Below are 16,171 nucleotides of genomic sequence, written 5' to 3'. Positions count from 1 at the left end.
ACACTGATTATGTTGGATTTAATCAAAAAAGAATGTTTCTCTTATGTTAATATCATGGTTAGAAATAGTCACAGATTCCTCACTTGTAAAGAGTTTTCATTTTCCCTTTTTAACCTAGGGTGGGAGCAGGGTAGTAAGTAAGTTGGCCAGGAGCATATTGCACCATCTGCAAGAACATTCATATTTTCCCTGAGAATAGAAAGTGTATTGGATCTCTATAAAACAGCTGTTAGTATAAATACTCGAGGAACCAAAATAGGGATACCTTTTTAGAAGCCAAATGTTAGTGAGCCTGCCTTTTTTTTAATTGAAAGAGTTTAAAAAACAGTTAACACCTGGTGTTTAAGTGTTAATCCAGAATCAAGCAATCTCTCAAAACTTGAATAGAAGAACTTGACTGGCCTACACAGAGCCCTGACCTCAGCCTAAGGAACACCTGTGGGATGAATTGAAACACAGACCACAAGCCAAGCCTGAACTCCAACATCAGGGCCCAGCCTTACTAATGCTCTTGTGGCTGGATGGAAGCAAATTCAATCAACAATGTTCCAAAATCTAGTCAAAAGCCTTTCCATAATTGTTAATATTTTTTATCAAACTTTGTTCAATTTGTCAGTTAAGAATATGTATATTATGAAATATGTGTATACCAGAATATGTCCAACTTCTCTGAGTTGTCAAATTGTATTCTGTTCTATGAGATTCAGGGCCACTAAAGCAAGCTTTAGGTGTCCATGGACATGGATCAACTTCTATGTACTAAACAGACAGAATCTTATTTTATATTATGATCAATTATTATGTATTGTTAGATATGGTCACGTAGAATCTTCCTTGATTGCTGCTATATAGTATAGTATAGAATAATTTCAAGGCAGTTAAGTCATGGTGTGATCTATGGTTCTTGCTGCTAAAAATCTTTAAAAACTGCTGGGCTAGATGAGATTTTATATAAAGAGTTTGTGTACAGTTATGCACAGGACAGGGCAGATTCAAAGCTTCCAAAGTAACAGCAACTGCATTTATTACATGGGGCCCCGTACTTGAGCTTTAGAAATGGGATAACAGTAATGTAGTGTTCTTAAAACCACTGAAACACCAAACACTGGTTACTTTGGCATGCAATTGCTCAGGTTTCCGTTTGGATTTTTTCACATTTCATTTTCTCCCCACCTGCTGCTTCCTATAGTACAAATGCATCTATTTATTGGAAATCACTCATTTTCTCAGAGCTGGTTTGGAATAGGAAATCAACCCTGAAGGATTGCAGACGACAAAGGATGCAGTGGAGGGGTGTGGTACAGCAGAACAAAAAACTAGTGTTCAGCTTCATGCACAACCCACATTTTTAGTGACTGCAGAGGTAGCATTCCATAAAATGTAAAAAAATATCCAGTAAACTGACACAGGGCTCTCGATTTTTGATTCAGGTCAAGTGTCATATTTGGTAGCAGCCTGTTTGCTATAAAATAATTTGCATTTTCTTTATGTACCTTCCATTATAAAGGCTATGCATTAAGGACATTTTTGCTGAACTACCAAGGTCACTGTAAGAAGTTTTGAAGTGGTATTTTTGCTGACAGAATTGTGACTCGCTTTTTGATCTTCTATAGCTCCTTTATAGTCACAAAGTATGTAACGGAAATCTACTTGTTGTACGTTAAGCTTGTTGGAGTAACCTAACAATTTAGTATAAAACAATTATGATTCTTTATCTCTACAGACTGCAAGGATAACTACCAGTACAGTTGGTGTTTTTTTTTTTATTCTGATACATTTAGCTGTATAAAAAAAATTGTGTTCGGCCGAACCTCGAATCCTTTGTAAAAGATTTGGCTGAATACTAAACTGAATCTACATCCTAATTTGCCTTTAACTTTTACTCTGCAAATTGAATATAAAGTGGTTATCAGCTGCTGGTAGATAAATAGCTATGGGCGTGAATCTGTTGTTTTAGATAGAACGTGTTTAGAGGATCTAGGTTTTTAAATATTTATTTCAAGATAAAAATCTTTAACCCATTACATAATGATGTGTTACAGGGAATTAATAGCTTTGGTGTTTACTTAAATGCTTTAGGGCTGTAGCACCAATCTTCCCGAAATGCCATCCCGCCGGCGAAAATGTAAATCACCGGTTGGATGGTATGCGCGGCGGCAGTTGCCTTGAGAGGAAACTTCCGCGATTTCACTGAAACCGAGCCGCCGCGTATGCCATCCCACCGGCAACTAATCTCCCCATGTGCCAGAGCCCTTATGTTCCTAGACCCAAGCAAAAGATAAAATGCCTGGGTTTTCTTAAATGTTGAAGTGCACACATATATATATATATATATATATATTATATATGGGGGCTGTCATACAGAGCTACCACTGTTAATGGAAGGCACTATTATTAACATTTATTTATAAAGTGCCAACATATTCCGCAGCGCTGTACAATAAGTGGGTTTCATACATTGGACATACATACAAAGCAATCAATACCCGATACAAGAGGTGAAGAGAGCCCTGCCCAAAAGAGCTTATTATATTACTATATTCCACTGTTGTCTTCAAATCTGTATGTGTATGAGCAGATCATAAAGCATAGGTGAATTTCAGTAGCACAGAAGCACAGTAAAGGTTCTTCTGCAGGATTAAGAATAATTTAAAGATTTCTTAAGATCGCAAATATCATGAATATGCTTACAAAAAAATCAGATTAGTCATGATAATATCGTATTGGTGATCCGGAAGTCACAAAATTTTCATATCCGAATGATCGTAAAATGCAGGAAAACATTTCCGATTTTGATCCTTCTGTGCATGATTTTGGAAACCTCCCATAGGAATCAATGGCACTCTGCAGCTCCAACCTGGCCCAGGGAAAGTCACGATACCGAAGCTTGAATGAATCCGAAACTTTCATACTGAGCACAACAATACGATTTTGTCGCACAAATTTTGTCACAAAATACGAAAAAGTCGCGCAGGTACGAAAAAGTTGCCGAAAATACGCCGAACAAACTCTCAGAGCATTTGTGGATTAGTAAATGTGCCCCTAAGTCTTGCATCCAATGATCATTAAAGTGAGGAGGGTATATAAAAAGCTAATTATTGTAGGAATATTATGATTATTTGTGGGCAGAGTTTAACATAAATGGCTTTCTTAAAGCCATAAAATATTTCCAGTATTTCAAAGGCAAGAAAAATTAAACAAGGGATTTAATAGTATATTCTTGGTTTAATTCCATAGTAGTCAGGGAATATAAACTGTGCTGAGCACATGCAGTTAGACTCCTTTTGTGGATCTGTGATTAAATAAAAATGGTCTACCAGCCAAGGAGAATAACCCTACATTTAACAAAGTTATACCCAAATATATAAGCATGCTATATTTAATAAATATCCACACACCTTCAATTAGTTCAAATACTTTCCCCATATTTGTGCGTGTGCGCGCGTGCACGTATATATCCTCAAAAATTGCAATGCAATGAAATTAAAACATAATTAAAATGATATATGTGTGTGTATATACATATATTTTTGTAAACTATATATATATACAGTATATATATACCTCAAAAGACACTGTCACCGCACTCATCCATGGTGTGAATCCCGGCGCTATGCAACTTCAGGACGCTGTCACATCCCTCCACTAAATATAGATTTGAAAAAGATGCGGCACACGGATTATTTGCAAAAAAAGTGTATTAAAAAGAATCACATCACATATGCGACGTTTCGGACAAAACACATGCCCTTTATCAAGCCTGTAATATATATATATATATCTGGGGTACAGACTAGGCAGGAAACAACCCAGTTTGTGGTAATTAAGGGGTTTAGAGAGTTTGTGGTAATTTCCAAGCAAAAGATCGGAGCAGGCGGCTGTCAGTCATAGTCAGGAGTCAATCAGAAAGGTCAGAAGCCAGAAATCAGTGGATTAGGAATTATAGTGCATCCAGGAGTTGAACCTATAATCGAGCATTAAACCAGGGACCTGAGCGTTCTTTAAAGGGCATATATACCATACATTTTTACAATGCACTAAACTATGTAAAATAATGTAAAATAGAAGGAAGTGCTTTTATTTTAATACCTTTGGGTTCTGATATGTCCATAACTGCTTGAAAACTGTGCTCTACCCAGACCTTATGCCAGCTTCCGGTTTAGACTCTTCAGTATGAGGCTGGGGCAGCCGGCCCTGATAGACTTCAGTAACAACCGATGAGCTCTTTGCTGCTAATGATCATTGGACAAAACCTTAACAGCTTTTTACCTAGGCTTCCTGTTTGAATCTGCCTAGCCACTTAATCCCATGTTTATGGGGCGTTATTTCCCCCAATTTTCATTCTGCTGACTGTAGACTAGGCAGCTCCACTGGAGTTTCACCTAATTTCTTCCCCTCTGAATTATAAGGAAAAACGCTTTATAAACAAGATCCTTGTTTGCATGTCCATTTGCACAAAAAGAGGGATAAAGCCCATATTTTATTCTTCATCTCTCTCTTGGATATGAGGTTAGGTCAACTCAGACATCAGCCAGTTACTGTATTCAGTTTGAATCTGCTCTTGACTAAAATTCATAGCATTTGAAAACTGTTTTTAGGTAATTGTGTGAAGAAATGAGTAAAGGCGTATGTTTAACCTCAAGTCCACAAGAGGGAATAATTAGAGGTACAAATTTATGTAGACCTAGACCAAAAATAAGCCCAAAATGGTCAGCTGCTACATCAGGTAAGTATGTCAATAAAAACATAATTGTACAATGTATTTATGTTAAATAAGTATAGACAACAGAACCTAGAAACAAACCATTATCCTTGTTACTTTCAATCTCTTGATTGCAATTTTCTGTTCACAAATTATGTATTTTTCATATTTAAATATAAAAATTACAGTTAGGTTTTGTATTCAGCCAAGTCTTTTCTGGAGAATGTAATCGACTGAATAAGCAACCCTTCCAAGTGGATTATACTGTATAATATGATGTGATATTATTGTGCTTGTGTCTATCATTATCTATAACTTATATCTATAATCTATATTAAAGAAAACTGTGTAGAATTATCAGTACACATAGGCATTTTATAGTTGTTGTTTTCTTAATTTTATTTCTTTTGTTAATTGGGAAAAATTATAAATCTGTTGTTCAGGTGATGCCCTCCCAAGTTATACATTAATCAAAATATATGACACCTCAACATATAAACCTCTTTCATAGATATCTGAGCATAGTATTTCACATGATATTAACATCTTCAAAATTAAATAACTGTAATATATCTGGATCTTAATGCTCATTTTTTGTTTATTTAGAACTTCTCATTATAACTGAGTATTGTAATATTGAAAACATAAGTAATTCAGGTAATTCTGTTTTAGTCTTTGAATCCAAGAAAGTTTAAATGACTAAAAAAATAACAAACTGAGAATTGGCAGAAGTCAATGGTGTTCTAAACTGTTGCCTTCTGTAGTACGATGAATAATACAGAAATAGTTCCTTCTGTTTCACATGTACAGGGATAAAAAGCTTTGATGGTCATTTTGGGTGAGAATTTGAACTTATGACCTGAATATATGCACAGATGTTTTAGGTAATTAAATAATATACCATAACAAAGTTGGAAAGGCTGCAGAAAGGTTGACTTCAACCTTATAAATCACTTTAATGTTGGAGGGCTTTTTCCATGGTCTGTAGTCCTACAGCTACTAAAACTAATGAATTTAACTTTGTGTGTAATATATATATATATTACACACAAAGTAAAATTAATTAGTTTTAGTAGCTGTAGGACTACAGACTGTAGTCCTACATATATATTACGGTATATATATATATACAGTATATATAAAAAGTCCTCAGAACAGCACCTCATTCCAAAATGCTAATAGATAGCCACCCTTGTGCACTGAATACAAAATACAAAATAAAACACAACCAGCACCAAGGGTCTTATAGTTCAAAACAATCTCAAGTGTATTGCATGTATAAGCAACATTTTGGTCCCTTTTGGGACCTTTTTCAACGTCGGTTATACATGCAATACACTTTGATGTTTTGAACTATAAGACCCTTGGTGCTGGTTGTGTTTTATTTAATATATATATATAAAAATTCCCGGTGCGAATTTTGGGCGCAGTCTTGCACGCAATACGTTTATTTGCGCCTTTATGCGCGCAGTGTGTTAGTTCACGCCTTTATGTGTGCATTGCGGTAATTTTTGCCTTTACGTGCGTTTTGAACTCTACATGCAGTATATTGTTTATCGGTCCCTAAGCTGACTGACATCATAGAGCATGTGCATGGAATCAGCAGGAAAGAAGATGGGGGTTACTGGTGGCAACTTCAGAAACACAGATCTTCATGTCAAAAAGGCTCTAGATACGTTGGGCTGGTATAGAACCCCAAAACATAATTTACCACATTGTTTCCTTTCCAGCTCAATGCCATTATAGGGCACAGATATTTATATTATCAGGGCCTATGGACTTAACCTTCCTGGGAAGGTTGTGCACCCAGGAACACTCAGGAGTAGAACCTATATCCTGGCATTAAACCCGGCTCCCTGGTGTCCATCTTGTTTCCGAAGTGGATCGCTCCACAACAGAGCACTTCTGACAATAATATCTTTGGTTGCAAATACTTCTGCTAGATAGGCTTTTGTAGTATGTTCATAGTTCATTGTACAATTTATAGTCAAATGATTGTTGCTTCTAGAAAATATATAATTATTCTCCATGAATGAAAATAATGTATGCTAATGAGGTAACCAAAAGGATAATTTATTCAAGAATTATTGCAGTTGCATTTTAATTTTGGCACCTATGCAGTATTACCTTTCACTCATTTTGTTAAATAACAATTTTTGCCATATGCAGTAATAAAACCACAATCAGTTCCTTATGGATTGGTGGCATTCATGCTGTGTTCCCCTAAATAAGTCTTACAGATAGCTGTAGTTTGAGAAAAAATGAGAAGAAGAGGTTCAGCTAAACACTACAATTGTGTCAGACAGGTTATTGTGTCACACAGGCGATAAAAAGGCCAGCTGTTATGTTCTGGAGCACTAAAACATTATATTGCCTAGTCCTACGCTTAAGGGAAAATGCCCATACCTGGTGCACTCTTACCTTCCAGTTTGTGCCTGTTACCCAACCACTTAGATTGTAAGCTCTATGGGGCAGGGACCTCCTTCCTACTCTGTCTCATACCTCATGGCACTTATTCCCTGTGCATTTATATATATATTTATTGTATTTATTTATTATATCACTCATCCTCCCTGTGTGTAATTTTGTATTTTGTAAGATTGTGCAGCGCTGTGTACCCTTGTGGCGCTTTATAAATAAAGTTACACATACATACATACATAATATGAGAGCTGCAAAAGCATTCATTTTATTTAAAGCACTGACACGGTTGAAAAGTTTAAAAAACTTGAAATGCAAAAGTACTTTACCTAATAGTGAAAAGGCTCAGGTATCACACGCGCTAGAACAAAACAGATGTTCTTGCTCTAGAGATGTGATGGATTTTTCCTCAGAGACTTGGTATTTCTTTCAGTGCTGACAAATCGTGCATGAGATTTTGCTATATTTCCTTATAAAGCTGTTCATAAAGTGATAAATACTATAGATGCCACATACCACATTTTGGATACACAGAAATATTCTTCATTGCTGCCATCTAGGGATGCTAGTAATTTTCAGTACGGGTGAGAAATTTTTATACAAACCAACCAAATCTCACAGTAAATCATGACTTTGATGTGAAGTATTTATCCGCTAATCAATAGCAGTCAAGTTTTCCATAGAATGCAAGCTTTCCATAAGAAAATATAAGCTGTGCATCTTGCAATATCCATACAAGCTATATAGTTTAAGACCATGAAGTATACCATATGTCAAGCATGGAATGATCCATATTTATGCCATTGTGTTTTCGACGCTTTTGTAGTAGGAAACAAGTAGTACATATGTGTTATTTTAATTTTGCTTTATGTTTTACTTAAAATTCAGCAAATTGAAATAATGTGTAAGTGAGGATTGTGTGTTTTTCTTTTAATAATATACAGGAATACATTGCAAATTATGATTGCAGCAGGGCTATTGTAGGGCTTATTTACAAACCAAGCCCAATTTTCCACCTCATTGTTAAATTAGCATTAGCTTTTCACCATTATGGGCATAAATAAGAAGCTGTTTTTTGAAGATTGATGCAGGTCCAGGCTGAAAGTAGTTTCTGGAATCCCTGTTATCTATTTATGCACTCTTTACCTAATAACATAGAGATGAAAAAAGACCAGAGTCCATCAAGTTCAACCCTTTATAAACATAAAAACTGTAGATATTAGTATCACAATAGCCTTGGATAGTATACTCATCCAGGCCCCTCTTAAAGGCATTAACAGAATCTGCAATTACAACATCACTAGGAAGGGCATTCCCCAACCTCACTGTCCTCACCGTGAAAACCCACCTACACTGCTTCAAATGGAAGCTCCATTCCTCTAATCTAAAGGGGTGACCTCTGGTGCGTTGAACGGTATGGGGCGTTTTTATGGGAAAAAAGAACATCCCCCAACTGCCTATAATCCCCTCTAATGTACTTGTACAGAGTAATCATGTCCCCTCGCAAGCGCCTTTTTTTCCAGAGAAAACAACCCCAAGCTCGACAGTCTTACCTCATAGCTTAAATCTTCCATCCCCTTAACCAGTTTAGTTGCACGTCTCTGCACTCTCTCCAGCTCATTAATATCCTTTTTGAGGACCGGAGCCCAAAACTGCACTGCATACTCAAGGTGAGGCCTTACCGGGGACCTATAAAGGGGCAAAATTATGTTCTCATCCCTTGAGTCAATGCCCTTTTTTATACAAGACAGCACTTTATTTGCTTTAGTAGACACTGAATGACACTAACAGATCATTATTTTTTTCTTAGTAAAAGACTGTTCATTCCATGTTAAAAGTGTATATTCCTGTTTTTTGCCTAATATTTCATATGTTGCTGTAATAAGACAGAGAGAACTGGCCATACGTCAAAATATATTAACTTTCATGCCAATTTTGTAAGCCACTTGGTTTTAATCGTTGTTTATTAGCAATATTTGGAGGATTAGCCCACAGGGTAAACAACAGTGGTGTGTTTAAGCATAAATATATTTATGTTCTAAATCCTCAATGTGAGTGGTCACAACCCTTCAAACACAAGACATACTCTTGTGGTTTTATGACAGTATTTATAAAACTGTTAGTGGTCTTAAGGATGAGAGATGACTTTTCCTGAATGCTTTTTTTTTAAATGTTAATAGAGTGAGGTGAAAGGTTAGGTTGGTGGTAAGTATGTTCAGGTGCAGCAAAACTGTGTGCAACAAAATGTTTATTGACATCCTTTAGACCACAGATCATCTTTTTTTTTTTTTTCAAATCTCATTCTGAAACACAAACATCCAAGACTTAAAACATCCTTGGTAAAGGAGCTGACAGGAACTTTTTTCCACAGAACATCAGCTGTTTTTATGTATTTTGAGGCCCTGCCTCAAGCAACTCCCATGAATGGGATCTTATGGCTTAGTTCCCACTTGCTACATGACTTTGCTACATGTGCTCACACCTGCCGCAGTCCCTACAGACATGCCAGTGATGGGTGAGTTGGGCAAGGCATATAAGTGAGAATGGTGTGGTGGGTTGTAATAGGGTTGGGTCCAGACAGCTTAGGGTTGGACATGTATAAGCTTAATTCCTTGGGGGTCTTTTTTTAACAACCCCCAAGGAATTAAGCTTATACATGTCCAACCCTAAGCTGTCTGGACCCAACCCTATTACAACCCACCACACCATTCTCACTTATTTGCCTTGCCCAACTCACCCATCACTGGCATGTCTGTAGGGACTGCAGCAGGTGTGAGCACATGTAGCAAAGTCATGTAGCAAGTGGGAACTAAGCCACAAGATCCCATTCTGGTCATACTCTCAATCATTTCTAATGATGCTCAGAATATTTAACAGGGTATTAACTTGAACAGTTCACATTTTCTGTTTATTTTACTTTTGTAAAATCATATGATATTTGTTTTCACATAATTTTACAAAAAAAAAAAAGTTGAACTTTAAGTTGTGGCCCTGACCTGTCTATTTGGATTCTCTTGTCATTGTGAGTGTTTCATTTGCTTGTTCTATTTTAAGTTATTTCAGCCAACCCCCAAAAAACAAAAGGGAAAAAAGCAAGATTTAAAGAGTTGTTAGACCAATAATTATATATTTATATAGTTAAACAGATATAGAGGATGTGTGTTGCCAGCAACCCTTCAGTAAGAGCTCACATTATTCTTTGTGTTATTACAAAAAAACATGGATACAAACAACTCCTGAAAAGTAAATAATAAAAAATCCTCTCAGCTCTCATATTGTATTGTTTATTTGCTCTGTGGTCATGGGATATTATTTTGATGAAACTATCCATGGTTATCATTATGTACCCGTCTGTTCCAAAGGTTATGCAACTAAGAAAATATTTGTGGTTTTGTTTATCTTTACGCAACTAAATAACAGAATGTGTGTTATTTTATCTCATTGCATTCAAATATGTTGTTTTTTGCAACATAAGGGGTACTTAAGGCCACCTAAAGTTTCAGACTAAGATGCATGATTCCATAAAGCTGTTACTCTGCTTCCCAAGTACAACAACCATAGATAGCATGTTCAGATGTGGGACAAAAGTCCAAAACTAAAGACTCTATTTCATGAAAAGCTTTTTTTCAAATGAATCTTGTTTAAAGTGTTTTCAAAATAACCCTCACTAAAAATGGACCTGAAGATTCTTAAACTCCCCTGTGCCCTTGTTGCGTGTCTTACATTCTAGCTAAGAGAAGTACATACCATTTTCTTTATCTAGTTTTGCAATTATGGGAATCTATATGGGGACCTAATAAAGACCTACTACACTGAAGAACTGTAGCTTCTATTTCCTCTAAGGCTCATTTATCAATATATCAAATTCATCTTAATGTTTATCATTAACCCTAATGATATTTCTAGTTCAGGGCTTTCTATTGCTGCTTTAAAGGTGTCTGTAATATGGCTTGCAGATGTTACTTGGCCTAGGGATCCATTATTACTTTGTAGTAATGGGCAAAATAATTAGACAGGCATGGATTTGTGGTAAATTTCCACGTTTCGCTATTAGTGGATTATTTAGTGCAACAGACGAGAAAATTCACTGCGGAAAAAATCATGTGTGACAAAAAATTGTTGCTCGCATTGAAAAAAAATTGTCACGTGCATTTTAAAAAATTATGTGTGGCAAAAAAAAAAATGTTGTTTGACGTGCGCTGTTAAATGCATTTTTAGCCGTTTCACAAATCTTTTGCAAGATTAGCAAATTTTTCAGCGAAGCGCAATGGGACAGATTCGCTCATCACTATTACTTTGTTTATCCTTTTTAACTTAACCAAGGTCCTCTTTCAGACCTATATTAAAGGGGATCTGTCACCATAAGAAATAATTCCAAATCCATCTATCATGTTAGCTGAGCAAAATCAACTTTACTTGCACAATATAAATGTTTTTTTCCCCTTCAGTCTTATAATTTACAATCACAGCCAGCAGGGAGGCACAATTTTTTGGGCAGTGTTATTAAGGGAAGCTTTGTTTCCCCCCCACATCTAGGAAGTGCTGAAATCTGAGCTATCAATCATATATTGCCTGTACCATATATATATTACCTGTGGCATAGAGGTGGGGCAGGCAATATATGATTGACAGCTCAGATTTTTAAATACATTTATAACAGGTATGGAAAATTTAATTCAAAAAATAATTTGGGTTCCATGTTTAATTTTTGAAGAACTTTTATTATACAGCTTTTTATGTGTGGGTTACAGGTTCCTTTTAATGTCACAACAGTTTACTGGTCAGTATTTTGAGTGTTTGAAGCAAAAATACGAGTTTCCAAAAGTTGAATTTTCAAGATACTAATTTTAGAAAACCGAAAAGTCACTCTGGAAGTATCGTGTTCTACGTTATAAAAAGACACCATATCTGGAAATCCCTGATCCCGGGTATTCTGGTTTATATTTTCTAAACTGTTTTTCTTGACAATTCCCATTGATTATCTGTAAGGAGTTTGTTCGACCCTTTGTCTGTGTGGTTTTATCTAGGGTCCTCAGGCTTTCTCCCAAATATACTGACACGTTAAATGGCTCCTGACAAAGCTGGAGCTAGTTTCTGGTGTAAACATTGTAGGGACCATACTAGGCTCTCCTGGCACAAGAACTGATGCAAATGGTAAATAGTCTCTTTGTTTTTAATAAAAGATCATTTTTTTTCTTGCAACTTTTCTCAAGAGAATAACCTGTGGTTGTTGTATTTGTGCAGGTTACTTCTAACAGAGACCAATAAAATCACATGTGTTCCAAATGTCAGAGAAATACAGACTGTTAGAGCCCATAGCTCTCACAGGCGAGCATTTCTTTGTGTTTCACCTGTCTGTGGCAGTTCTATGTGGCAAGTACAACCTCTTTTGAAAATAATGGACTCCATTAACTCATGTGTTCCCTCATGGTATAACACATTAAAAAAACTTGAGTTTGGGTTTGCCAGAAGACAGAATCATTTTACCTGCTTCAAAATATAATGCTGACTGAAAAATCTGATGTAGGACAAATAACGGTATGGGGCTATTTTTCATGCTTAGGCCAGTGACCCTGGTTTAAGGTGCCTTGACAATTCCCTGGTTCCTTCTTAGTGCAACAATATGGGAAAGGTCTTCTACATCATAATATTATTCCCAAGAGCAAGGCAATGTCTGTACAGAATTGGTTTGCATAGAAGGAATAGAAGAACTTGACTATGGTCCAAACATACAACATTAATCACCAACTGTCTTAGAATAAGGAGCCATATATACTGTATGTCCATGCTGTGCAGTACAGCATTAGAAATTTAAATACCTGGAAAGCAAGAGCTTTTCATTCTAAGGTCCTTTTTCACATCCACCCAACACATGCAGTAGGGTCAGCTGCAGCATCAGGAGCCAATTAACCTGACTGTGTTTTTGGAATATGGAAGGAAACCAGAGTACCTCAAGGGAACCCGCCCAGACATTTGGCTGTTTATGTTCAAATCTAAATAATTACCTAGATTCAAAATTTCGCAACAGACAATGTTTCTTTATCTTAATACATCCAATTACTGAAGTTTAAATCAGTCTGATTATCACATACTGATTGCAATATTAATATCAATAATATGATTTTAGGGGCATTTGTACTGAGGCATTGGGAATGCAGGAAATTTGTTTAAATCTCCTGCATGTGAAGTCCCAATAGTCCCAGGACAATTATGGAAAGCCCCTTAAGTCCTTAGGTGGCTTGTAGTGTTTTAAAAATGCCACTGGTTAAATTGCCTTTACTGATTTATTAGTGTGCCATTAATATAATTCCATACAAGATTCTTGAAGATGAGTCCAAGAAAGTGATTGGAAGCAGCAATGGAAAGAAAATGTCTTGGTGAAATTTATAGTCACTTATAAAATCCAGTAACTCGACTATAGTCTAATCTGGGAAGTTTTTGCGTAGCTCATGATTAAGTGCTGGAGACTTCGGCTGTAGACTCTAAAGACAGATGGAAATTTTCAGAGGGTGGCATTTTGTCAGAGAATGTTCCTACAATTAAACAAAGTGGGAAGAGATGTGTTTGGATTATTTGATATATGTTTACAAGTCACATAAATTGTAACATCTAAGACTAACTTTCTTTCTCCTTCTATATAAATATCTGGCATGATACACTCAGATTTTTATTATGCATTCAGTATGTTTCCAAAATTACATCACTGAATCTTTTTGATTTCGAAGAGCACTATTATTAGGAAGTGAAGTGTGTTTATTTGGTACTTCCAGTTTTGTGCATCATCTTGGGAACTTTCATAGTGTACAAGAGATACTGTTAATTTCTTGAAAAGTTACAGTATTTTGCTATTTTAAGGGAGGAGGTTTCTGTGATAAGAAATTGTGGTTACATGCCACTGATATAAATTAGTCTGATATAAATTACCAGACTATAATTAGCTACTTTATCTAAATTCTCTGTTAAAATCATAACTTTCCTCACTTGAGCCTCAGGTCAAATCCAGGCCCGGATTTGTGGAGAGGCCACAAAGGCCCGGGCCTAGAGCGGCAGAAATGTAGGGGCGGCATGCCGCCCCGCCGCAACAACATTTTTAAAGGTTTCTTCCATACGGAGCAGTGGAACTTCTCCCCACTGCTCCGTATGGAACTTTAAATGTATGCGCATGCAAGCTTGCGGGGGGCGTGGGGGATGCAAGCGGCCGTCCGCTCGATTGCCCATGCGCGTTGGGCGGGCGGGGAGGGGCGATCAACGGGGGCGGCCTAGGGGCGCTCTGAAGACAAATCTGGCCCTGGTCAAATCACAGCATGGTGATTTGAGCAAAGCCATCAGAAACACATTTAGTACTCTTGGGCTGCACTTATCATACTAATGATGAAATCATACTACAGAAATTATGAAACCTGGTAACCCCCATATGTATGTATATATTTACTTATATCACACTGCTTATGTATAAGCTCATATGTAAAAACCCTGCTTCATCTAAATAAACAATTTTTATAAAAACATACTTTTATAGTAGTATGTGCCATTGGATAATCCTAATTCTAATTAAATAGAAAATTGCTATTTTAAAAACTAAGGGCGCCTCTTTGGATCATACAATTTACAAGGCACAGAAACAAACAAGGCAGATATACATGTTAGGTCACATGAGCCAATTAATGGACACTCTCACACTTCTTCCTTTCACAGCTTCAGTTACGTTATTTTTTGTTAGGTGATCTCACAGACCATCACATACAGACAGGCTTATTTCTAATGAATACAATGCTGCCTGTGTTTGGCAGTGCTGTATTTATTAAGTGCTGGCTGGGGGAAGTATGTGGGCACCCCATTGGATTCCCCCAGTATATGTGTCATTTAGACAATGAGTACACAGTGCTACTGAGTCTTCTACTTGCCACCTCCAATCGAGCTGCAAAAAGTCCTCTGTAAATGGGAGTGATTTTGTGCCCCTTAAAGTTCAACTAGATATATGTGTAGAAGAGCTAAAACATATATCATAAATAGTTATTTGTGTCTTTCAAGTTCTAAATTATAATGCTCAGCGTCAGGAGTTCTAAACTGCACTGCATCTCTGGAAATAGTTTAGAGAATAAAAATAATCTGCATATAATTAACATCTTATGTTATTATTAATAATTATGTTGTTCCACAAAGGTTGTAGGTGGTATTGGGCATGAGATTTTTTTTCTGGTAAGACTATTTGTAATTGTACCAGGAGCTGGGGTAAAGGTGAGACAGCAAGTAGCAAAGCAGGATTAGATATCAAGCCTTGTTAATGCAAGTTAATGGAATTCATCTTCTACACATGTGTCTGCTTTATAACCTTACATTATAGACACCATTTCATAAATGGGGGTATTATTTTCTTTGAAGGTGGATTATTTAGCTTTTTAAAGCTTTGCTCTACTATTTTGTTTAATTATATCAAATTTATTTTACTTATTTGAAAAGTGGCAAAACCTCATTTGCCCCTTGTCCCTTTTATGCACCCGCTTAAAGGAACAGTAATACTAAAAAATAAAAATGTTTTAAAATAATTAAAATATAATGTACTGTTGCCCTGCACTGGTAAAAGTTGTGTGTTTGCTTCAGAAAGACTACTGTAGTTAACAGAAATAGCTGTTGTGTTGCCATGGGGGCAGCCATTTAAATTGAAAAAAGGAGAAAAGGCACAGGTTACATAAGAAGATAACCGATAACTCTGTAGAATACAATGGGAATCTATGCTACTTATGTGTTATCTGCTTAGTAACCTGTGCCTTTTCTCCTTTTTTCAATTTAAATGGCTGCCCCCATGGCTACACAGCAGGGTATTTATATAAACTGTAGTAGTGTTTATGAAGCAAACACACAACTTTTACCAGTGCAGGGCAATAGTACATTATATATTAATTATTTTTATACACTTTCATTTTTTGGTGTTACTGTTCCTTTAAATTAGATTCCTTATATCGACGTTGCCTTCATCACTATGGGTTATATCACAGGGTTATTTGGTTGGTCACTGATGCTTGAGACATTTTATTCTCCATTTTATAA

General features: G+C 36.3%; 1 protein-coding gene across 1 annotated transcript in view; it reads left to right on the top strand.

Moving 5' to 3' along the window:
- itga9 (integrin subunit alpha 9) overlaps window positions 1–16,171 on the top strand; it is a 190,711-nt gene that overhangs the window by 95,059 nt on the left and 79,481 nt on the right. The gene's annotated exons all lie outside the window — the stretch shown is intronic.

Source organism: Xenopus tropicalis, chromosome 6 (genome assembly GCF_000004195.4).
Source record: "Xenopus tropicalis strain Nigerian chromosome 6, UCB_Xtro_10.0, whole genome shotgun sequence".
In the NCBI taxonomy this organism is placed as follows: Eukaryota; Metazoa; Chordata; class Amphibia; order Anura; family Pipidae; genus Xenopus; species Xenopus tropicalis.
The sequence above is the reverse complement of the archived record's forward strand: the minus strand, read 5'-3'. Positions and strand labels throughout refer to the sequence as shown.